Source organism: Cnephaeus nilssonii (genome assembly GCF_951640355.1).
Source record: "Cnephaeus nilssonii genome assembly, chromosome: 7".
Taxonomy (NCBI): domain Eukaryota; kingdom Metazoa; phylum Chordata; class Mammalia; order Chiroptera; family Vespertilionidae; genus Cnephaeus; species Cnephaeus nilssonii.
In genome coordinates this window covers 24,885,093-24,909,650 of record NC_137078.1, presented here as the reverse complement: position 1 = coordinate 24,909,650, position 24,558 = coordinate 24,885,093, and the positions used below count along the sequence as shown (strand labels likewise).

General features: G+C 42.2%; 1 protein-coding gene across 4 annotated transcripts in view; it reads left to right on the top strand.

The window, feature by feature from the left end:
- ATXN1 (ataxin 1) overlaps window positions 1-24,558 on the top strand; it is a 403,794-nt gene that overhangs the window by 76,221 nt on the left and 303,015 nt on the right. The gene's annotated exons all lie outside the window — the stretch shown is intronic.

The window sequence follows — 24,558 nt, the reverse complement described above, 5'->3', positions numbered from 1 at the left end:
ACTGGCCTCTACTGAATGAGTCAAGGACCTGCGTGGTGGGCAGGCTGAGGTCCAGGGATCTAGGTTATAATAGCTATGGTTTCAGTTCATGGCACTGCTAAATCAAATAATCTTTAAAATTACTTCCAGCTCTTATATTTAATCCCTATAAAAATAGTCTTTGTTCCGTAGGAAGCAATTCAATAAGGAACACTGTAATAGGGGAAGGGGAGTGTTACGGATTTGACTGTCTCTGAGGGCTGCTGCCTACCCGGGTCAGACAAGTCTGAGGCCTTTTCCATGGAATAGGGAGGAGAGCAGAGAAAGGTCCTTTCTCTGTATCATCTCCCCGGGGAAGAAACTAGGAGATAAGAGGAAAAAGATAATTCCTGGATTTAAGGATGACTTCTAGATGTCCTTGTGCCTTCAGCTATCAACCATGAACTGGATTTGTTATCCCGGTGGTCTGTGTTGGAGTAACAGACAAATGATGTCAAAAGTGGCCGTTTTCTGTCATCATGCCAGACCAAGGAGGGGCCAGGAGGCGTGTGGCATGAACCATGCCCCTGCCAGAGGTGCCCACAGCTCCTTGGCACCCAGATGCACAACCCTCCACCCTTGCAGCCCTGGCACCAATGATATCTCAGGGGCAGGGGGACTGGGACCCAGGGAAGAAAGGAAAGGCCAGGTCCCGCCTGGTAAGGTCCATAGTGGTGGCAGAACAGTTTGCCCAGAAGAAAACTCTCTGGCAGTGGATGCCAAGCATGTTTGTACTAGAATGGTGTTCAGAAATTCAAACAGAACACTGTCTGTTTTTAAGGACTCTTGTGAAAGGTTTGTTTGTCCCAAGCCCAAATCCCAGAGTCTATTGGTCATAAATACTCTTAGGTAGTCCCGAACCGCTTGAATATAATCTCCAAAGTATAGATGACAAAGGACTCAGGTCTTCAGCTCTCTAATGAGGAGTGAGACATTTTTCTCCTGAGCAACTCTACCTTATGAATATTAAGGAGGGATCCATGTCAAAAGTTCCTGCAGGAGAGCTAACAGAGGTGGAAAGTTGAAATAACCTTAAAGGCACTGAAGCTGAGAAACTGCCCTCTTTATCCTAACAGCCACAATTAGTGTTGGAAGGCTGTCAGTGGAGAGGAGCCGGGCTGGTAATTCAGAAAGCAGCTGTGTTGGATGCCTCCAGTGTGCTGGCCCATTGGGCACCGTGTCTCTCCCACAACATGTCCCAATCCAAGGTGAGGAAAGCTGCATCTGGCTTGGAGCTAAACTGCCACAGGGACATCTGGATTTGCACTCTGAACACACTGAAAGTAGCTGGTTGCATTGTAAATGGAGTTCTCTTTGGTAAATAATCTTTTTGTGTTTTTTTTTTTTTTTTTGAAAAGCCATATGGAAGAAAGTAAAGGATGCCCTTTCTCTAGTGTTTTGGAAACCTGGATCTCATCAACTTTCTGGCTGGTTTTGGCTGTCAAGGCTTCTGACAGAGTCACTATGAGCCAGGTTTCTGAGGTTCCTCCTGATCCATGTTGGCAGCCTCTTAAAAATAACTGTCATTCCAAGTTCAGCTAAAATATATAACTCAACAAATAAATACATATAAAGTATATGGTTAGAAGTAGGAAAGTGAGGATTAACAGGTCAGAGAGTAACAGTCTTGCCATAAAAAATACTGTAAAACACCCGTAGGAAGGTTCTTGCTTATGTTATTACTTGTACAGTGAATGTAGACGCTTTGACCCAATTCTCATGATCCATCATTTCCCATTTCTCTGCTGGGATGTAGCTGATCCCTTGCAAATTTTCTTGAAGAAAAAAAAAAAACCACAAAGAAAAACAAAAACAAAAAAACACACCAAACAAAACTTCACTCATATTTGTCATTGGTTTATCCCAGGCAATGAGTAGAAAGCGGTTCAGTGTCCTGATAAATGAAATTAAATGTTCCTTTCACATGTGCCTTTCTTTTCTTCCATAAATATGCTCTATTAGTTGGAATGGGAAATCCTCAAATAGATAATCACATACGTTTGTGCTGATCTTGAAAATGAATTGTGAGAACAAATAACCGAAAGGACAAGGACAGTTCTTCACATCGGACCCAGTATTCACTGTGTTGAGATACAGATGTTGACAGGTGTGTGGGGCGCTCCGAAGGAGAACACGTTGCTCACTGAGAATGAGTTCAAGATTCTGTTCTTGTGCTTTACATTGGATAGCTGCATCATATCAAGTCTCTTGTGGGCATTACCGTGTGGGGGAAAGATGACACTGAAAACTGTTTCATGGGGAGTTCTGTGTTGCACAGCGTAGCTTTAATTTTTAGGGCTTTGCTATACTCCGAAGAGTAGACATTGCTAATTTCTTTGTGTATCTTTTTTTCACCCCAACTACTGTTAACTGCCATGTATATATCTTGTTTGGCATGTAAGTGCATGGTTCCTAAAATTGCTGGCAAATAATCTCCATTACACATTTTGCTGGCACTGTGGTCTCACTGTAAATGCTCTCTGTATGTTCCTGGGAAGTTGCATAATTGCAGTTGCTCTAGTTTACTGTGCAATATGCTCAGTGACTAATGGCCTAATCAGGACTTGAAATATGTATAAACAGTTCAACAGAAGCAATTGATTCACTGAGCGCTTTTCATCCAGACAAGGGTGACCTAATGGGAATTAAAAAGACGGAGGTGTGCAGCAGTGTCTTTGATGCATTGATGTTAGAGCATTCCCACAATTCCCATGCATTATTGCTCATTGATGGCGGATCCGTTTCCATATGCATGAGCCTGGAGTGCCAAATGGTCATCCTAATTGGCTCTGACTTGGTATTCTTTAATGTGGATGTTACACGTGTTACAACGTTTTACTCTCCTCTGACTGCATCTGACTGACAGCTTTGGAGAAGCAGCCTGTCTCACGTGTCCCCTGTGGCGTCACCCTCGCCCCGGTTGCTTAGGATAGAATTACAGTGGAGACTGTGCAAGCAGGACTGCAGGGCTTACCTCTGTGCATTGTTGATTGGCACACATTCTTGCTTCCGTGTCCTCAGGGACACCTCTTCTTCCAAAATGTCCAGCTGAGATGCACAGAGTTAGAGATTTTGAACAGGGATTAAGTATCCCCCCAAAAACCCAGGTGTCTACTTGGAGCAGGGTCCAGACCAGGAGAACTAATAACAATCATCATTGTCATGTCTGCTTTCCACCGGAATTTATTAGGTAGCCCCTAAATTCCACATCTCTTCCCCCATTCAACTTTATAAAAGTATGTTTTTATTGAATTTTAGAGAGAGAAGAGAGAGAGGGAGAGGGAGGAGGAGAGGGAGAGGGAGAGGGAGAAAGAGGGAGGGGGAGAGAGAAGGAGGAGGAGGGAAGGGGAGGGAGGGAGAGATAGAGAGGGAAGAAGGGAGGGAGAGAGGCGGGGGGAGAGAGGGAAACATCTATATGTTGCCTCCCACGTTCACCCTTATCCCGGACTGTACCTGCAGTGTGGGCATGTGTCCTGATCGGGAACCGAACCGGAGACCTTCTGATGCATGGGACGACGTTCAGCAAACTGAGCCACACACTGGCCAGGGCTCAGCTTTTTCTCATATAACCTTTTGTCTGCTAACTTGACCACTAATTTAATTTAAACATTTTTCATGACATCATTCAATCTCTAGAAACTAGCGTCTCATTGATGTAATACTTCAAACCATTCCTGAAGAAATAATTAATGATGGAATACTGAGTTTTGTAAAATAATGAAATGGATTGTTTCCTTGGGCACTGCTGGTTGGTTCACAAAGGGGAAGACGAAAAGGGTCCTTGCTTGCCCTGTTTTCTAACGTTTTAAGGATTTTATGGCTGACGGGTTCCTCATGTATAACAGTGAATAACACCCGTCAATGCTACTTGTTTCACTTTAGATTTTTAGCTGGGGCATAAGACAGTAACCAGTTTTCCATGCCTTCTGGGACCCCTTCGTCCCTTTTTCTCTCTTGGTGACACTCCATTCCTATCCCGGTGTTGGAACTGCCCTGGCCCCTCTTTTCTTGAAGAATCTGATGATGTTTGTATCTTAATTTGTTAGTCCTTCCAGAGGAGTGTATGTTTTAGAAAAAGAAGCTGGAAAGTACAGTGGAACTCAGAACATTATGGATTAGGGTTCACACAAAGAGGAAGTGGAGTAGAAGGGGATGTGGGGGGCTGAGGCGCCTTTCTGGGGCTCCTGACAGCAGTAGGTGTTCAGGTCATCACCTTGTTCCAAGGCTGCCTGCAGCTCTGCGCCTTGGCCCTCCGCACAGGCCAGTTCTCCAGGTGCTCTCATCAGAAAGCCAGGTACGGAGAGGGAAGCAGAGCAGCATCCTCCCATAATTACTTAAAATTTATGCATTTTGTGGGAGATAATGCAAAACATTCCAAAACAGTGGAACCCAAGAAAAAAAGAGGTATATTGGTACTGATTTGGTTATGTGCTTTAATTTTTAAAGTATTAGCCAGATTAAATGTTTTTAAAGCATTGATTTATGTATTTATTTATTTATTATTAACTTGAGAGAGAGAGAGAGAGAGAGAGAGAGAGAGAGAGAAGGAAAAGGAGAGAGAGAAAAACATCAATTAGTTTTTCCATTTATTTATGCATTCATTGGTTGATTCTTATATGTGCCATGACTGGGGATTGAACCTGCAACCTTGGCATGTGGGAACAACACTCTAACCCACCGAGCTACCAGGCCAGGGCTTAAGGCAGTTATGTTTGAAGTGACTCTTAATTCCACTACATTAGGAACTCAAGATGTGAGCCACAATTCCTTTAACTACAACAATATTAATATGCATTTTAGTTAAAGCAGCTTAAATATTACAACAGAATGTAGTAAAACCTGCTGGAAGGCACTATTGCTTCAACTAATTCCTCCGTTTATTTTTAAAAAAGATATATTTTTGATTTCAGAGATGAAGGGTGAGGGAGAGAGTTAGAAACATTAGTAAGAGAGAAACATTGATCAGCTGCCTCCTACATGCCCCCATTGGGGATCAAGCCCGCAACTGGGGTGTGTGCCCTGACCAGGAATCGAACCATGACCTCCTGGTTCATAGGTTGACATTCAACCACTGAGCCATGCTGGCCGGGCTAATTCCTCCATTTAATTCCAGGGATATAATACTTGTAAGAGAGGAATGATTTGAATGTTCAGACATTTGTGTGCAGACCTGCAGTGAGTTCTTCCTGTAGTCTAACTCAGTAGCTTCCAGACTTCAGTGTACATCAAGCATGTCAAACTCAAAGGCTTAACATGGGCCAAATAAACAAGGTTTAAGTTTATGTGGGCTGCAGAAAAAACAAAAGCTTCAATTTTCATAGAAACGTAGGTTTATTTTGATAGAGACATGCCAAATACAAAGGGCTGAAATAAATGAGTAATAGTTAACCTAAAATAATAGAACATTTTAATAAAAATTAATATTTTTTCTGAACATTAACTTACCAGACACTGAATAACTGCACAAATTAATAAGTGTAACGCAAATAAGCTTATTTTTCTTGTTCTCTGAAAGCGAAATATTGCCTGTTGCACACACCAAAAAAGTCAGTCCAAGACTAATGACCTGGCAATCGGTTGCTAAAATATTTGCTGCTAGTATTAGTGGAGAGAAAGGGAAATGAATGCAACATGATCATAGTAATCAGTCATTAGCGAACGTTGTAGTTTATTATTAATAATTATGTATAACAGGATATTGTAAAAATTAAGTTAGAAAATTTTTATTAAAACATTTCTTACATACTGTTATATTGGCTGAGCCGCAAAAATATTCTTTGTGGGCTGCATGCGGCCCGCTGGCCACGAGTTTGACATGCTTGGTGTACATGAAATTGCTGCAAAGAGTTGTATACACAAAGTCATGTTTTCAGTGTCTTATGGAAAGTTAAGGGATTTTCAAAGTTAATTTGCATTGCATATCACTTTTTCTGAACATTTGAATTTAACCTCCCACATAAAAACTATTATTCGTTCCTCCCCTCCTCCTTTTATGGACCTCCATACCTCCCTCCTTACTTACATACATTTCTACCTCTCTTCCTTTCCTTTTCCTTCTTCCCTCCTTTCCTTTTGATAGATTAACTTCCACTGATTTTTGTGTGAAATTAAAATAGTGATCTTTACTTATATTCAAATCAGAAAATCACTAGCATGGTAAATATTCAGATTTTCTTAGAAAAAAAATAAAGAAGAAAACTGTTTCATAAAAGTTTATCTGAACTCCCCAGCCTGTGCTCCTATTCAACTTTCTTTCTTCGGACCCAGTTTTAGCTGGAAAAGTGTACCATCCAGAGGACAGCCAGGTTCTCTGTGCAGCAAAGCACTTGAAACGATTCTCCTATCTAATAAAGAGGTAATATGCAAATTGACCATCACTCCAACACACAAGATGGCTGCCCCCATGTGGTCAAAGATGGCCGCTCCCATATGGACACAAGATGGCCAACACAAGATGGCCGGTAGGGGAGGGCAGTTGTGGGCGATCAGCCAGCAGGGGAGGGCAGTTGGGAGGGACCAGGCCTGCAAGGGAGGGCAATTGGGGGCAATCAGGCCTGCAGGGGAGGGCAGTTAGGGGCAACCAGGCTGGCAAGGGAGGGCAGTAAGGGGTGACCAGGCCAGCAGGGGAGGGCAGTTAGGCATTGATCAGGTTGGCAGGGGAGTGGTTAGGGGGTGATCAGGCTGGCAGGCAGAAGCAGTTTGGGCAATCAGGCAGGCAGGCAGGTGAGCGGTTGGGAGCCAGTAGTCCTGGATTGTGAGAGGGATGTCCAACTGCCCGTTTAGGCCCGATCGGGATCAGGCCTAAACGGGCAGTCAAACATCCCTCAAGGGGTCCCAGATTGGGGAGGGTACAGGCTGGGCTGAGGGACACCCCCCCACACCATGCACGAATTTCGTGCACCGGGCCTCTAGTCCTATATAATATAGAGGTAATATGCAAATTGACCATCACTCCAACACACAAGATGGCCGCCCCCATGTGGTCAAAGATGGCTGCCCCCATGTGGACACAAGATGGCTGGCAGGGGAGGGCAGTTGAGGGGGACCAGGCCTGCAGGGGAGGGCAGTTGGGGGTGAACAGGCCAGCAGGGGAAGGCAGTTAGGGGTGACCAGGCTGGCAGTGGAGGGCTGTTAGGGGCAATTGGGCCGTCACGGGAGCAGTTTGGCATTGATCAGGCTGGCAGGGGAGTGGTTAGGGGGAGAGCAGGCTGGAAGGCAGAAGCAGTTAGGGGCAATCAGGCAGGCAGGCGAGTGGTTGGGAACCAGCAGTCCTGGATTGTGAGAGGGATGTCCGACTGCCTGGTGGGATCGGGCCTAAACAGGCAGTCGGACATCCCTCGAGGGGTCCCAGATTGCAGAGGGTGCAGGCTGGGCTGAGGGACACACCACCTCCCTGTGCACGAATTTTGTGCACTGGGCCTCTAGTCTATGGATAAGAAAGTAACATTTTGGCTTAAGAGCCCACTTTCGATATAAGAATGAAAATGATTATGATTGATAGAGTACATAGCATTTTTAGTAAGCCTTTGAAAATAAGATTTACTCAAATAACTGAAGATACTCAGTAGTTGGTTAAAACTTATAAACATGTACATTTTGTCAAATCAAAAGAAATTAATTAGATACCCAAGAAGTCAGCTTATAAAGAAGAAAGAATGTCAGTGAAAATCGTAAAAGTAATTTAAGCGTTGGCATTGTATATATTTCTTCTATAGAAGAATAATTTAACCTGCATTTTTGCCAGGTGATATCAACCCCTCACCTTTCTTCCTACCATTTCTAACTGGCACAATTAAAGTAATTCTGTCTAATAAAGAAGACTTTTAAAATGTTTGCCATTGTTAAAATTAAGTGCCAAATTAAAGATCTATCCAAAGTTATTGCCAGAATTTAGAAACAAACAAAGAACATTTGACTCAAGCAGCAGGTCTTCTTAGGCCAATAGCCATGGATAAAAGTTGCAAGAGAAAAAATCAGTTAGTTCATCATGCAGCGCTTTCAGAAGATCATTTAATTTTTTAAAATTTCACAATTTTAAAGTATACTGTAAGTATAGAAAATAGGGTGTGCTGATTGATGAAAACAAGGAATTAAGACTAGTAAAATAAAATTTAAACAGTTATATCTGAATTTCATCAGTTGCCTTTTGCTTACATTCAGTATTAGTCATGTGGTGAAAAAAAATAGGTGAACATATAACTGCATAAAAACGAATTAGCTGCTTGAAAGGACAAATGTTCATGTCCAATTTACCTGAAGAGTAACCCTCAACGAAATACTACATGAACATGTCAACTTTTACTGGTGTGAATGAAACCGGATACAAATAAAATGGGTAAAATAAACAGAATTTGGAGAAAAATCCTAGTACACAGGTTTTTCTAGCTCTTTGTGGAAAAGCTACTAGAAACTACTTCAGAAGTAATGATGAGACTATGGAGAGGAAATAAGTCAAGGGCTGAAAAATAATTTCATCTAAGGATTACGGATCAAACATGGTAGCATATTTGACTTTTAAAAATAACATGCCAAGCTTTCTGTGCCTGCCTGTTCTCTTATCTAAGAGGGATTTTCAAAGAGCACTCATTCTGGGGAGGGGAGTTTAAAAATAGAAGGTTCCCTTCCCCCGGTGCACATATAATTAATACCTGTGTTCCAACTTGGAGCCCTCTGCCTGCCGAGTTCTTGCCTGCCTCCCAGCACTCACCTGCGTTCCCCTGGGTTCACATGAACCCTATTGTTTGTTTACATGTTTGTCTCCCAGACTAGGGTTGGAAAGCTTCTTTAAGGACAAGGACGATCTCTTGTTCCTTTTTCCATTTTCCATGGTGCTTCGCTTACTGTGGCCAGACATTATTCATCGATCTTTTCAAATTGTTAGCTAGTAAGTGCAAATAAACTAAGCCAGCAAAATGAGATAAAAAGCTCAGACCTGATATGCTACAAAATATTGTAGAGGGTAAGTGAACACAGGAGAAAATGAACATGCGATTCCAGATCTCGTAATAGAATAGAAGAAAAGCAGTTCTTGATTCTGGTGTGTAACTTTTCTTTGTCAGCTGAATGCTCCAGAGTAGAGGCCAATTTTGTAGTGAAATCTGTTATGGAGATGTTTCCAGCCCAAAAGAATCACACTGAAATCCTCTGGTCACCACGAGCGAGCCACAACAAAAAATACAATTTGTGAGTTGGGCATGATATGGTAGGAACCCAACTTTATGTATTTTTTAATAGAAAAAAAAAATCCATTCTGCCATTGTACTGCTCTCCTCTTTTGTAGACCAGGCACACTCTTTGCCATTGTCTGTTTATTATCCCACCACTAGATGGAGAGTGCAAGGAGAGGACCACACTTTATTCATATATATCCTTAGGACCTGGCACAAAGAAGTCATTCAGCAAATGTTGAATGAAGAAATAAGATTTCAGTTTCCCTAATAGCTAAAAGGATGTATAGTACCGGTGCTAAGACCAAGAGTTGGTTTCATATGCTCGTAATTGTAGGTTTGAAAATAAGGAGCTACTTTATACAGTATTTTTATATAAGCGTGTTGAATACCTGAGTAACTTTCAAAGTAAAATGTTACAGTTATGGGATATTCAATATGGCAGGGACTTAAAAATCTGTAGTAACTCAATCCACTTAAGAGCATTCCCCTGCTCTTCTCAGCTAGCCATATACTAAAAGGGGCGAGTGTGGGTTGGGAAATAATCCTTTATAAATATTAGTTTGTATGTATTTTCATCAAGTTGCAGACTCGCCCACCCTTGCTGTTTTACTGCTCTGGAGGTGTGGGTACTAGCCTGAGGAGGGTAGCCTCAAGGCTCCATGCTGTTTCCTGTCTTGATGTTTTCCTTCATAATGCAACACTTCCAAATCTAGTATTTTCGCGTATTGGGGTCCATGCATAATGATGTCCAAGTTTCTTTTCTCCCCGCCCTGTCATCTTCTTCCCTGGCAGCGCCCTGTCCCCCAATTTAAAATAGCATTATAAGGTTTCCCTCCGCCTCCCCCTGAAAACTCTTTTCCTGCCCCTTCCTTCCTCATGTGTGCTGCTTGTCGTGAATGCTTGAATTTCAAATCTTCAGAACAAGTCGAAAATGTGTAACATCTTCCCAGAAGGTAAAAGAGAAAATGTGTGTCTGTGGTTGTCAGCGCTGAATACCATGAGGCCAGCACCGTTACAACTCCCTCCCCCTGGAAGTGATTGTAAAATATCTGAAAGGCGGACAGGGAGTAGAATCCATAGTGAATGCGGTGCACCTTGGCCCTGAGGTATCCAGTTATGGATGAGATATTCTTTTCAGACTTTACAAGGATGTTGTGCACTTGGAGAAAGGCCACTGAGAGAAAATGTAAACTTTGAAAGTCTTAGTATTACTTAGTATGGTAGTAGTTGATGGAGGGTTAATCTATAAAGGTTGCAGTTCTGCTAATCTGTTAAAAAGCCATGGGTTACTTCTAGTTACCAGGGATGTGGATGCTAACATTCCTGGGAGAATGTTCTGTAAAGCCACTGCTCTCTGTAACTCAAGCTGCCTTCATCTAGACTTCACAGGGCTCGGTTTGGCTGTAGCTTCCCATTCGACGAGTTGTGATCCTATGAATGTCACATCTAGTCTTGGAAGCTGTAGTTTTAAGATTTCAATAAAGCCCTAGCTGTTTTTGCTCAGTGGTTAGAGCATTGGACCTCCAACTGAAGGGCTGTGGGTTTGATTCCGGTCAAGGACAGGTACCTTGGTTGCAGGCTGGATCCCCGGTGTTGGTCGGGGCAAGTGCGGGAGGCAACCAATAGATGTGTCTCCCTCACATCAATGTTTATCTTTCTTTCTCTCTCCCCTTCCCTTCCACTCTCTCTAAAATTCAGTGGAAAAGATAACTTTGGGTGAGGATTAACAACAACAACAACAAAAAGTTTTCAGTAAAAATGGGAGCTAATGATGTTTTGTTATTTTAAGATCAAAATGGAAAGTTTGAGCAGAATTAAGAACTACATAAAACAGGATCCTTTAGAATCATTGTTTAAGTCATTTTTTTTAAAGATAACTTGTTGAGGAAATGATTTCTTCTTCCAGAACACTGGCTTTGTCCCCATACCTATGCCACAACATCTGTTCTGTTATCAGAGTCAGGCTTTCAGTCAGCCATCTGCAAATTTGGTCTTCACTGTGTTGCACCCGATTGAAAGGATTTTTATTAATGATGTCCAGGTAATAAGGGTGCAGAGAGCTTTAGAAAGTTCCTGCTAACAGTCAAATAGTGAGCTTTGGCCTAGTTAGCGCCTTCACAGCAGCAGACTGGATTGTGAGCTCATTGGCAGGGGTGGGTTGTGGGTCATTGTGGAGAGGCCATGTTTCCGTTGCCTGTGGCTGGGAATAAGTGTAGCAGGGCCATTAAAAAAACCCTGTGGTTGAGTTTTGACTTAGAGCTGTTTTAAAATGCCAAACAGACTGAATTCATAGGCAACTAGTTTGAATGAGACCAGATGCAATGTAAGAGCATATGCATACACGTGTGGGAGACTTCCTCTCTGGGAGGAACTTGTGGGGGGAGCAGCAGATTGCTGGGTAAACTGACATATGCCTTAGGCCATGGATCTCAAAGTGGCCTGGGCCACTTTGCCCCCCACAGAGGATATTTGGCAATGCCTGGAGACATCGTTGGTTGTCACAACTGGGAGAGGGGCTGAGTGCTACTGGCATATAATGGGTAGAACCAGGGATGCATCAAGTGTCCTACAATGCACAGAACAGTCCCCCACAACAAAAGAATTGTGTGGTCCAAAATGTCAGTAGTGTTGGAGCTGAGAAACCTTGACTCAGACCCTCTGTTTTTGTGGTTTTCAGTGATAAACTAGTCTGTCTTGGTGGAAGGTACGAAGGTAAGCTGCAGGTCTGAGTGGGAAGAGCAGAATAAGGACAGCGATAGATAAAAGAAGTGTCTGCATTGTTTGAAAATTAACTGTTTGGGCCATGTCCCATTTGTATCCAAACGAATATTTGGGATTCTGTCTTTATGTGTTTAGGAAGACTTAAAAAGTATGTGGGCCATGGCCTTCTTGTTAAAGGAGATCTGAATCTTTCTTTCATAGAACCTCTGTTAGCTTCTTATTGCTGCTGTAACAAATTACTACAAACCTGGTGGCTTAAAACAACTCAAATTTATTATCTTATAGTTCTGTAGGCCAGGAATTTAACATAGGTCTCACCATGCTGAAATCAGGGTGGCAACAGGGCTGTATTCCTTATAGGGACTCCAGGGGAAAATCTGTATCATTGTCTTGTCCAGTTCCTAGAGGCCACCTGTTCTCCTTGGCTTGTGGCCCCCTTCCTCCATCCACATAGCCAGCAATGTTGCATCTCCCTGTACCTTTCTCCCATGATCTCATCTCCCTTTGACTCTGTTCTGGTGTCTCCTTTCACTGTTAAGGACCCTGTGGTTACATTGGCTCATCTGTACTCTCTCCCTATCTCAAGATTCTTAATTTAATCACATCTGTGAAATCCTTTTTTTCCATGGAAAGTAACAGTCACAGGTTATGGGCATTAGGATGTAGGCATCTTTGGGGTGGAGGGTTATTCTGCCTACTGTGGAACCCAAAGCATTTGCCAGCAGCACGTTTCACTGACTTGAGCTAGGTAGTATAGAAAAAGAAGGGTTGTAAAAATGGTTTGAAATAATCCTGTTTTCAGTGCTGCAATTTCAGTGTTTTAGAAGCAGTTTTTATTTTAGGTAATGTAGTGTGACACTGAAAACATTTGGAGGATGTTGAAGGTAATTGTTAAAACTGGCAAAGACATATTCCAATAAGAGAAAACAAGGGGGAGGAAACTATAGACAAGGGGCTCAAAAACTTGAACGTTTAACTAGTATTCACTTGGGGGGAGGGGGAAGCTTGTTGAAAATTCAGATTCCCGAGCCCTAAGAGCCTAAGTAGGGTGGGGCCCTGGGGTTTCATTTTTGTTGAGCACTCTCCTGTGATGTATTTAACATAAAAGGTTCTTGGATCACACTTTGAGAAATAAAACAACTTTTACTATATATATCCTATATAATAAAAGCCTAATATGTAAATTGTCCCCTCGACCAGGAGTTCGACTGGGAGTTTGACCAGTGGGTGGGGCTGGCCCGCCAACCACCAGAGGCCCCTCCCCCCCTCCCCCCCCCCCCCCGGCCAACCCTGCCCCAGCCAGAGGTGGCAGGAGGCAGCTGGGGGGAAGGGAGGCCCCAGTTGGCAGCTGGCAGCCGGCAGCTGCTAGGGACCCTACCTGTGCACGAATTTCATGCACTGGGCCTCTAGTATATATATATCCGTCCATGTAAAATGAAACCATTGCATAACACTGATGTTAGAGGACAAAATAAATAAGTATATTACATTTTTGACAGTCTTGTTATTTCAATTAAATTTGGTGGGAAAGGGGTTTGTTTTTGCCATATCCTAATCCTTGTTATATTAAGCCATACTCTTTCAAAATCTGTAATGACTTTGACCATTGATTGTTCTTGTTAAGACTGTCATTTTCTCTGTGTGATTAATTGTTGTGTTGATATAGATGCGGTTTTGGCTTACTAATGTTCAGCAAATGGAAATGTCAGTGACTCTCTGAGTCTTTTTAAAATCAGCTATAGCCAGGCTATCATTAAAGGTTTGTTTGGAAGCTTAGAGATAACATTGATGAATTCCTTAACACATAGCAGTTACTCAATAAATGCTAACTCTGGAGACAGATGGATTAGTTTGAGCTTTTCCTGGCACTTTCATTTTAGGACTAGAGTTCAGAATTCCCACCATCTAGTCCTTAAGACCTACCTTCTCTGTGCACTCCTCCCCGAGACCCTCTCCTGGATGAAACAGCTTCCTCTCCTGACATTCCATAGCTCTTCTCTTATTTTCTTAACTTATGGCAAAGAAGTTGTGTCATTTGCTTACATGCTCTCTTCCCAGATGGAGAATTACCCTCCTGAGGCATGATCCATATCAGATTATTTTTATTCCAGACAAAAGCCAGGAGAATTTCTTTCCAAAGTACATATTCAATAAGTGTGGTGGTGATTTCACTAACAGTTAGACAATTAGGTTATCAGGTTACTGTTTTTCAGATATTGTTACTCACTTGTTTAGGAATTTAGAACTTTGCAATGACTTTTATAAAATCAAATTTAAGAAAAGTTATTTACTGCCCTAGCCCATTTGGCTCAGTGGATAGAGCGTCTGCCTGTGGACTGAAGGGTCCCAGGTTCGATTCTAGTCAAGGGCATGTACCTTAGTTGCAGGCTCCCTAACCCTGGTCGAGTACATGCAGAAGGCAACCAAATGATGTCTCTCTCTCATATCAATGTTGCTCTCTGTCTCTCCTTCTCCCTTCCACTCTCTCTCTCTCTCTCTCTCAAAAAAAAAAAAAAAAAAAAAAAAGGAAAAATATCCTTGGGTGAGGATTAACAACAACAACAACAAAAAAGAATATTTACTAAGTTTTTTTCTGAAAACTAGCTTGAGTCAATCTACTTGAATGAGATGGTATGTTATATGTTATCTAGATGACATGTTCCAAATGAAATATAACACTGAGTTGCTGTTGTGTGGTTGTGGTGAGCAGAAGCAGTTATTATACATTACTTGGTAAAATTCATATTCATATCTTGTCAGTTTACAGTGAGCCAGAGATTAAAAATAACAGTTGTTTCTGTTTTAGTAACTGCTTTAAAAAAACATCCCAAATCATTTTATTTCTTTAGCTTGACTTCGAGTAGTGTTTTTAATATGTGGCCTTTCAAGCAGTAATGAAATGCATCAATGCAACTTGGCAATGCATAACAGGACATGCTTCTAGGATTATTTTTAATGATTAAAACTCAGATTGAGTTTTTAAAAAAAAACTGACACGAAATACAGATGAGCCAAGTAAACTCAGAGAGAAATCTGTGAATGAAATGTTGGTCCTTGGCCCTTTGCATATCCTTCACATCTGTTTTCTCCAGCTCTCTTCTTTCCAGCCCCATCACAACAAAAGGGGGAGGCTAGTGGATCTCAACGTGTAATTTACTGATGTGTTTCCCACTCCCCCTTCCTCTTCAGTGATTGTTGGAAGAGTGTATGGGAGTTGTGAATGGTTTTCAGTATAGTCATCAGGTCTATGGGTCTGGTGAGTTGATTAGACAGCCAGGAGAGCAGTCGGAAATCTCGGTGGGGAGGCAAGAGGGGTGGGTGAGAGTAGAGGGAGTAATGCTGGAGGGTGCACAGGTTAGGATTCAAGTAGAATAACCAGGAGGTAGAATTGATAGGGTTTGTAACCAGCTGTCTTGTGGAGTAAAGGGGAATGCAGAGGTATTGGTTTTGGTGTTTCCAGTTTGGGCAACTCCGTGATGTCAGGGTACCAAGAACAGGCTTAGGGGACACATAAGAGCAATTGGATCCCAGAGTCTCTCATCACCCAACATTGCTCCACTGCTTTTCTTGATCCATTATGTTACCCATCCTCAGTTTGGGGGAGGTCTTAACTCGTGGCACCTTCAGCTTCAGTTGGGTGGTCTGGGGGGTCAGGTGCTCAGAACTGAGAACAGGTGGGTGTGAGCAACACAGATGTGAAAGCGGATGGAGGCATAAGGTGAAGTGTTAGTCTAGCGTTGTCCTACTGTATCATATGAAAGGCTGTTTTGAAAACGTTGCCAGCCTAGGATTGCTCACTTCAGACTTTAAGAGCAATGGGACGCTGGTGTCCACCCAACAAGAGCACCAGCCTTTCCCTAAGTCATGCCAGTGACTCAGAGAGCTTTCTTTTGTGGTGCAGCGCGCTGAGGGGTCTACCAAGACAGAAAAAGAGAACAGTGCTTTATAAACTATAATTACTCCAATGTTGCCATAAGTAAATATTTTAAATATACTAAAATGGCAACATCAGGAAATATGACTAAGAAGTCGATGTGCGACACACCCTTTTCCCCACCTTTGTGGTGTTGAAAATTTCCACCAAGAATGACCTATGCAAAGAAGGCTAAGATCAGGCTGTTGCATTTCAGAGGAAGGCCCGATTTGCATGGTTCTGCAAATCCAATGATGGGGCTTACATGTGGGAATCCAGCACTTAAGATCGAGTCTGTCACAGTGATTAGATGTGAGCCATTACAGCGGCTTTCCTTTCTTAACCTCTGTGCAGAAGTTTGACATGGTAAAAAAACAGGTTCACTCCTAACCATATCTCTTGCAGATACACAGCCTCCAATTTATTTGGTTTGTCTGAGGAAAATGGGAGTTTTCTAGGCGACTGAAATGCCTCATGAGTTTGACGAAGTATAGAAGGGCTGTTGTTATTATCACTTGATATTAGATTGTATCATTTTATATGAAGTACGTAGCATAATTTTTCAAAGAGTAATTATGATGCTAATGGAATGAGCGGGATTCTCCTGTAGACTGTGGTCCACGGACTTTTTAATATTCTTTCAGAAGCTCTGAGCCAGCTGTGGCACTCATGTTGAAAACGGAGATGTACAGACCCCGTCAATGGGACTTGGGCCTGCAGGTAATGGATGTCATTAAACACAGCTGAGTGTGATGAGTGGATTTCTGGGGGTACCCAGATGCATCTTTTTATTTTTACTTCTTTTGTCAGCAGTTCTAAAATTAGTTCACATCAGGATGGACCTCATTCTTTCTACTCTGAGAATGCCACATAAATGGCATGCAGCTTCCTTCCTAGTGAACACCATTGATTGCAGTATAGACTACTCTTCTCTTAAAAAATATCTACTATTTCTGGTTGAATTACACTGCTAATTTTGTTTCATGTAGGTCTGAAGGGGAAAATGTGTAAAAATCAATCAATGTAAAAATACATGCCTGTGTCCTTTAGTCTCTGCCTAATTGGAGAAAAATAGGAGCAAGCATGCTGTTTTGTATCCAGCACCGTGGGAAGTGCTGTGAGAGATTCTCCAGGTCTTGAGGCTACTCGCCATCTACTAACGGTTGTGAAAGCTGAGACCCAGAAATGAAGCAATATTACCCACAGTTGCGGAGTGCAATGTAAGCCCATACTGACGGAGTCCCTCCCAGAGGTCCTTTGGGGACAGGGAGAGCTGGAGTGGTTCTGGAACAACAAATGTCTTGAGCCGGGTGTTGGAAAATGATTATGACAAATCTAGAAAGGTATTCAACATATGTTGAATGATTCCGGGTTAGCAGAAGGAAAGGCATCCAGATGGGAGAAATGAGGGTCAAGGGGACAGGTGCAGCATGAACAACCTGACCTGAGGGAGCTCAGGGTTTAGAAAGCACCTGGAAAGGCTAATTAATACGACCTCCTTGCCTTCGGTGCCTCACAGATGACAGGCCTTCCCATTGCCCTTGTTGCATTGCTGTGTTTGCAGAGAAAAGAAAGAGTTCATGCAGGCTGGGGGTACGGTGGGTTTTGTGTACAGAACGTGATTACCAGTGCTCCTGCCTCATGACCTTTTAAGAATCAAAAGATTGGACTTCACAGCACCCAGCATATGTCGCTTTTGAGAGAGACTTCTTCTTTCTGGCTGCTTTGGGGAAGGAATCGCTAAGCAGCTCGTTACTTTGAAATGCAGTCATTCCCCCTTACCCACAGTTTTGATTTCTGTGGTTTCAGTTATTTGGGGTCAACCGTGGTCAGAAAATATCAAATTGAAAATTTCAGAAATAATCCATTTATAAATTTTAAATTGCGTGCCATTCTGAGGAGGATGGTGAAATCTCTCTTTGTCTTTTCCCATCCTGCCCTGGATGTGAACCACCCCTTTGTCAAGTGTCTCTACGATCTATAACCCCCACCCCCACCCCCTACCCCCATATTAGTCACTCAGCTGATGAGGTTATCAGATCCACTGTCCAGGTAACCCAGGGCTGTGTTCAAGGAAGCCTTATTTTATTTCATAATGGCCCCAAAGTGCAAGATTAGTGAAGCTTACTTTAGGCTAACAGGTGAAAGTTCTCAACTTATTAAGGAAAGAAAAAAATGCAAAGATGGCTAAGATCTCTATCCGTGAAATTGTGAAGAAGGTACAAGATATTCCTGCTAGTTTTGCTGTTGCACCCCAAACTGCAATACTTACGGTCACCGTGTATGATTAGTGTTTAGTTAAGATGGGAGAGGCATTAAATTTGTGGGTGGAAGACTTCAGCAAGGGATTCCCGAAGTGAGTGACACCAAGCCATGCACTGCAAGTAAGGGATGATTGCACAGATTTAGGAGTAGGTTTGGCATTTAGTCATCTCTCATCATCACAAGAAGGGTGAGTACAGTACAATAAGGTATTTTGAGAGACAGAGACCATAGTCATATAACTTTCCCCCATTGATTCTAGAGAGAGTGAAAGGGAGAGGGAGAGAGAGAAAAACATCTATGCGAGAGGGAAACATTGATTAGTTGCCTCCCAATACTCTCCCTGTCCCCAGCCAGGGATAGAACCTGCAACTTGGGTATGTATGTGCCCTGATCAGTGATCAAACCCACAACCTTTCAGTGTTCAGGATGATGCTCCAATCAATTCAGCCACACCGGCCAGGGTCCTAAAACCTTTATTGCAGTATAGTGTTATAATTGTTCTATTTTATTATTGGTTATTTTCAATTTCTTACTGTGCCTGATATAAAGTAAATTATCATAGATATGTATGTATAGGAAAAAACATGGTGTATGTAGGGTTTGATACTATCTGCGGTTTTAGGCATCCACAAAGGATCTTGGAATGTGGATAAGGGGGACTGCTGTAAACGTCAGAGGAAGAATTAGATCAGTGAAGTTCAAAACAGTTAGTTGAAAATAAGGCAACATAGTGAGCTGTTAAGAGAGAATCTTCGGTGTCAGAAAATGGAAGTTGGAGTTCTGCATCTGTCAGTTATTTAGCCACTTGAGTATGTTATTTAGTTACATACACTTCCATTTCTTCATTTATTAAAAATAGTATAATGAAAGTATCCACCACCTGGGATGATTGTAAGGCTAAAGGAGATAATGTTATTTGAAGGATTAACACTCAAATATTAGTTATTATTATTGTTGTTGTTGTTGTTTTTATTACTAGAGGCCTGGTGCATGAAAATTCATGCACTAGAGGGGGGGGGGGTCCCTCAGCCTGGCCTGCCCCCTCTCACAGTCTGGGAGCCCTCAGGGGCGGGAGGCGACCCGGCGATCAGGGGAAGGTGATGCCCCATCACACCTCTGCTGCTGCAACTGCTGACAGCACAAGCCTCGGCCGGCCCTGGTTACCTGAGCCTTGGGCAGCCCTGGGTGGCTGGGCAGCTGCCATCTGAGGCTTGCCTGTGCCTTGGGCCTGCCCTGGGTGGCAGGGGAGCTGAGAGGACTGGGGGAGTCCGGAGGCAGGCGCGCAGCAAGGCCAGGCCTGCCTGGGGGCGGACCCAACCTTGCCACGCACCTGCCGCCCTGCCCGAGGCTGAGGGGACTGGGCACTGCCATCTTGTGGCTGTGGGTGCCGCCATCTTTGAGGGCGTGGCAGTCAATTAGCATATTCCCTCCTTACTTGCTGTGGGTGCCACCATCTTTGAGGGCAGGGCAGTCAATTAGCATATTCCCTCCTTATTGGCTGTGGGTGCTGCCATCTTTGTGATGATGTGAGGGTCAATTAGCATATTCCCTTTTTATTAGATAGGATTGCATTGCATGTGTACATTAATACCCAAAGTTAACTAGTGTTGTTTAGTGGTTCCTTTTATTTCTTAACTAATTAGTGGTTTATAACTGCATAGTTTCTTCATTAACTGATTTCATGAAACAGGTCTTTTTGAATGTCTGTTAGGATGCTTACAAAGTTCATTGTCTTCATTTAAAACAAATCCTTACTAGATTATTAACACCTAGGTTGGAAGAAAGTATTTACTAAAGAAGTCTAAAACCTACACCTTTCACAGATTCTTACCTGGTAGAATCCAAGTAAACAGATGTTTTCTTCAGAGCTAACCCTGTCCTACTGTCCCCTGATGGTTCATGTCAGGGCCATGGCCAGCCTGGGTAAACAGCCCTTGTTGGGTTGGACCCGAAGGTCCGCTAGAGAGCTAGGCCTGGCTAGACTTGCATAAGCCAAGGGCAGGAAGGCAGTTCAGTTCTGTGGGAGGGGTCTGTAGAGCTTAGAAGGTCTGCTGAGTCAGCAGTTCTCACTCTGAGAACCCGGAAGACGTGTGGGACCTGTGAGAGGTGCTCTGCAAGGTGGAAACTATTGTTATAACAGTACTCAAACATTATTTACCTACTTCATTCCAATTCTTTCACCAGTGTATAGTGGAGTTTTTCAGAGGCAAAATGATGTGTGATGATGTGAATGAAACGTGACCAGTTGGAAGACCTGCATACGTCAGTGAACTGGTCTTATTTTCCAGGTGATCCGTGCCTGGTGTGACAAAATCCTACATGGTAAAAAGTCTGTCCTAAGTGCAAGATAAACCAATGAATTTTAATATAAAAGATTACAAGGAGTCCATTGAAATGTTTCAGATCCCAAATTGCCCTATCCTTTAAGAAACTACCACTTGTCAAGTATCGGTGTAATATGAAATAATTTCCACAATTAGCCCAAAATGAAGGCCCATTTTTCCCCTGTACTTCAAATAACATATCATAGCAAATTGAATTTAGAGACACATTTGAGAATTTTGTTGTTTTCTGTTAAGCCAGACATGAAAGACATTTGCAGAAATGTAAATTAGTATCATTCCTCTCACTAACTTTTCTGTTTTGAAGAATGTTGTCATTTTTCCATAAAGATATGCCATTTTATGTAACATGCAGTGGACATAATTATTATTTATACTAAATGAATTATTATAAATATAAATGGGCCAAAATGCATACTTTCTTCCCTCTTAGAGATTTGCAATACATACCAATACATCAACAGCCCTCAAAAGTGTTTCCCAAATTTATTTCAACCTTTTTAATCCTCTTTTTATCTTTGGCATAATGTAATGTTCCACACTGGACCATAGCATCCCATGGAACACACTGGCTAATATATGATATATGCTACTCTCTCCCTATTTTTCAAAAATATAAAGCAAGATTTAGCAGGTACTTTTCTTCAAATCCATGCTTTATTAAGAGGATGGCCCATAAAAGTTTACCAGCTAACCTAATTCTCTTTTTAAAAAGAAAAACCACTCATATTTCATCCTATTGTACTATTTTGCTTATAGCCTTCAAAGCTGTTTCTACTTATGTTTCCAAACTCATATGTTTTAAAAACCCTGTTTTGGATATTTCTGTGTGTTAATTAGTAGCATCTGCTCCTGTGTCATAAAACAAAGTGATCCCGTCCCACACTGATTGCCCAAATTGCAGGTTAAGTCCTGGCAGCCTAGCGGTGGAGCTATTACTACTGTTTGGTATTTTTAAATGGCAAAAAATACCATTCATGATGCATCACATGCCTTTATAAAACACGGTCACTTTTTGTAACAGAAGGATTTACAAATGGCAGTGGATTTTGTTGTATTTTTATGATATTTTCTTTCCAGTCCTTTGGTTTCCATTGGTTGTGGGCACAATGCTAACAGTTAAAGCAAAAGTATTCCACAGAATGAAGAACATGCTCCTGACCGCTACGTGCTGGGCATTCCCCTTCTACAAAACAGGGTGATAAAACAACCAGCAAGTTCCTTTCTGACAACAATGCCATTCTAAATCTGTCTCGAGGTAGAAGTGTGGAGATCATTTCTTTCGCTTTCTGTGCTACATGTGTCTGTCAGGCCAAGAATGGGAAAGTCTTGATTTGTGATAATAATTAAAGGGACAATAGCCATTGTACTGTGTATAGTTCAAGAGCTTTTTTATGTTTTGGCCTTGCCAGTTCCTACTTAAAAACTTAATATTGTTTAAATCCTTAGTGACTTTCTATTGCAACTTTGCTGCTGCTTCTGCTTATAACTGTTCAGAAAATTATCACAGAAATGCTTATAAAAGTTTCCCTTATCACTTAAAAAATTCAAGCAGAAATTTCTGTGGCTGTCTTCTTCAATATCTTGTTTTTTAAAAACCACTGAGTGATTTTAGGGAGAACTCTTTACGTGTGCCAAAGGACACTCAGTCTGTAGGAATACCTATTGGAGCATTTGCAAACTGCACTGGAGATTCTCTCAGAGTTAAATTAGCCAGATTAACCAGCCTGAAATAAAAGGACCATGCTTTTACTCTTCACACAGCAAGAGACCACCTTCCCACCTTTTTTAAAAATATATTTTTTATTGATTTCAGAGAGGAAGGGAGAGGGGGAGAGAGACAGAAACACAATGGTGAGAGAGAATCATTGATTGGCTGCCTCCTGCACGCCCCACACTGGGGATCGAGCCCACAACCCAGGCATGTCCCCTGACCCGAAATCGAACTGTGACCTCCTGGTTCATAGGTCGACGCTCAACCACTGAGCCATGCCGGCCAGGCTCCTTTCCAACTTTTTTGACAGTTGAGTATAGATTGTGGTATATTTGGGAAATCAAAAACAGAAGAATTGTAGAGCTCTGTGGCAGGTTAAGAAGCTGGGGGAAGATGCACATGGGCCATTGTCCGCATGAACTAGAGAAGGGAGCACTTTCTGCCGTGAAAGCTTGTTTACACAGCGACTCTCAGTGTTCAGGCATATGTGTGAATGCTCCGGGCCCCGTTGTTCTTTCCTCCTTTCTAGACTTTTGGTCTTATCTCTATTTATAACATCACCTGGCAAACAAGAATGGGCGGGCAAAGGAGAGGAAAGGCAAGCGGTTTGTTTTGTTGGTGATTAGCAGGCTGCTGAAAAGTTTGCTGAGGAAGGGAAGCGTATTGAACCTCTGCTTAAAATGAGGTGTGCAGAATTTTCAGTGGTTTTCTTTGGATAAAAATCGTCTCATTCTTGTGGGACTATGTGTAATTGAGGGTCAGCTATAAATCACAAAATGAATCACTTCCAACTCCTTCACCTTGACAGGAATAAGAATGGAAAATCTTGTCATTGAGATGGTCCTTTTTTTTCTCTTTCTCCTCTACAAATAGTATAAGCCTCTGGGCATCAGACTTTGGCAGCCAGTGGAGGGCCCTGAGCTAATAATGGGGCTGTTCTGCTTCTCCAAGTTAGATTTTGCTCTACTTGGTGACAAGAATATAATCCCAAAAATGAATTTCTTTCTTTAGGGCAAAAACAAAACAGAAAATGAGAGAGTGTGTATTTTCAATACCATGAAAAAGTGTTGTGCTTATGATAAACTTTTCAAACCAACACCACATTCCATTCTGTTCAACAACATTATGTCCAGTAAGAATCAATGGGCATGAGCAATTAAACCCAGAGTCTAGTCAAGGCACAAATTAACTTGCTGTGTGACTTTAAGAGGGCCAGCAGCTTTATTTGCAGAAGAATTTTGAGCTAGATGGGAAAGACCCTTCCTATTCTAGAATACCAAGATACAGACCTGGTAACATATAAGAGAAAGGCAACAACTTATTTTTAGTAAAACAAGATTGATATCAGACAGTAACTGGCAGTGGGCTTGCTTTAAATCCTCCTCTTCTCTCCAAATTCTGTTTTTACCAAAACTGTAAACTAAAGACTATTTGTCATGCTTTGAACTTCCTGGCTTATGTTGATTCCTATCAATATATTACTATTACACTTTTGAGTGGGAGCTGATTACATTTCATGAAAAGTGCTCAGAAAACGAGTACAATCGTTACAACCCCACATTCGGTGAGAATTGATAGAATCAAGACAAAAAAGAAAGACTGTCCTTGTCAGGCAGTCGCTCCTCCAGCTAGACTGAAAATATAATGGTCTTATTCGCCACTCACTTGTTTAAACATTAACCAAGAGCAGCTTTCTCCTCCTCCTCCAAAGTTTTAAGTGCCTCCATGAACTTAACCACAGTTATGTACAACCCCCCAAAGTCCTTTTCAAACATGTCGAGTATTCTATAAAGCAGTAGCTTCAGAAGTCTTTCAAGGAACTCATTTTGCATACAGCAGCCTAGAGAGGCATAAAAGTGTACCAGCTTTCCAGCTAGGTTGTTTGATGGTGCGGTCTTGGTGATTGCCCAGGGACCTTTGGAGATGCGTAGAGTGTAGACTTACAGTAGGAAGCAATCAGGTAGTTAGAGAACGGAGGGACAGCCAGCGGACTTTGAGAATAGCTGAGGAAGAGCTCATATAAGGCTGAAAAAGGATGCAAACATCTTTTGAAGACAGCTTCCAAGAGCTCAAATGGGCATTGTCAAAAAACAAACAGTGGGGTGGATTTGACTAAGCATCTGGAGCTAGAACAACGCCCTGTGACAAGTGAGCGTTTTTAAAACTCTCAGGCAGAAGAGAACTTTTCAGAGCGACCTTGTCACACACACAGTTCGAAGGCGTAGGCTTTGCCAGCTGCTCTGAGTGGGGTAAAGAGGCATGCATATTTTAACCGTTCATTTCATATTCAGTGTGTTAAGTAAATGCTGCTTTCCAACTTGGGTGGAGAAGGTCTTGATCAAGATTTATCAAGAGTCAGAATGAAAACATTAATTTCTTGTTTGCAATGGAAAATTTCTTCTCTCTTATACTTTG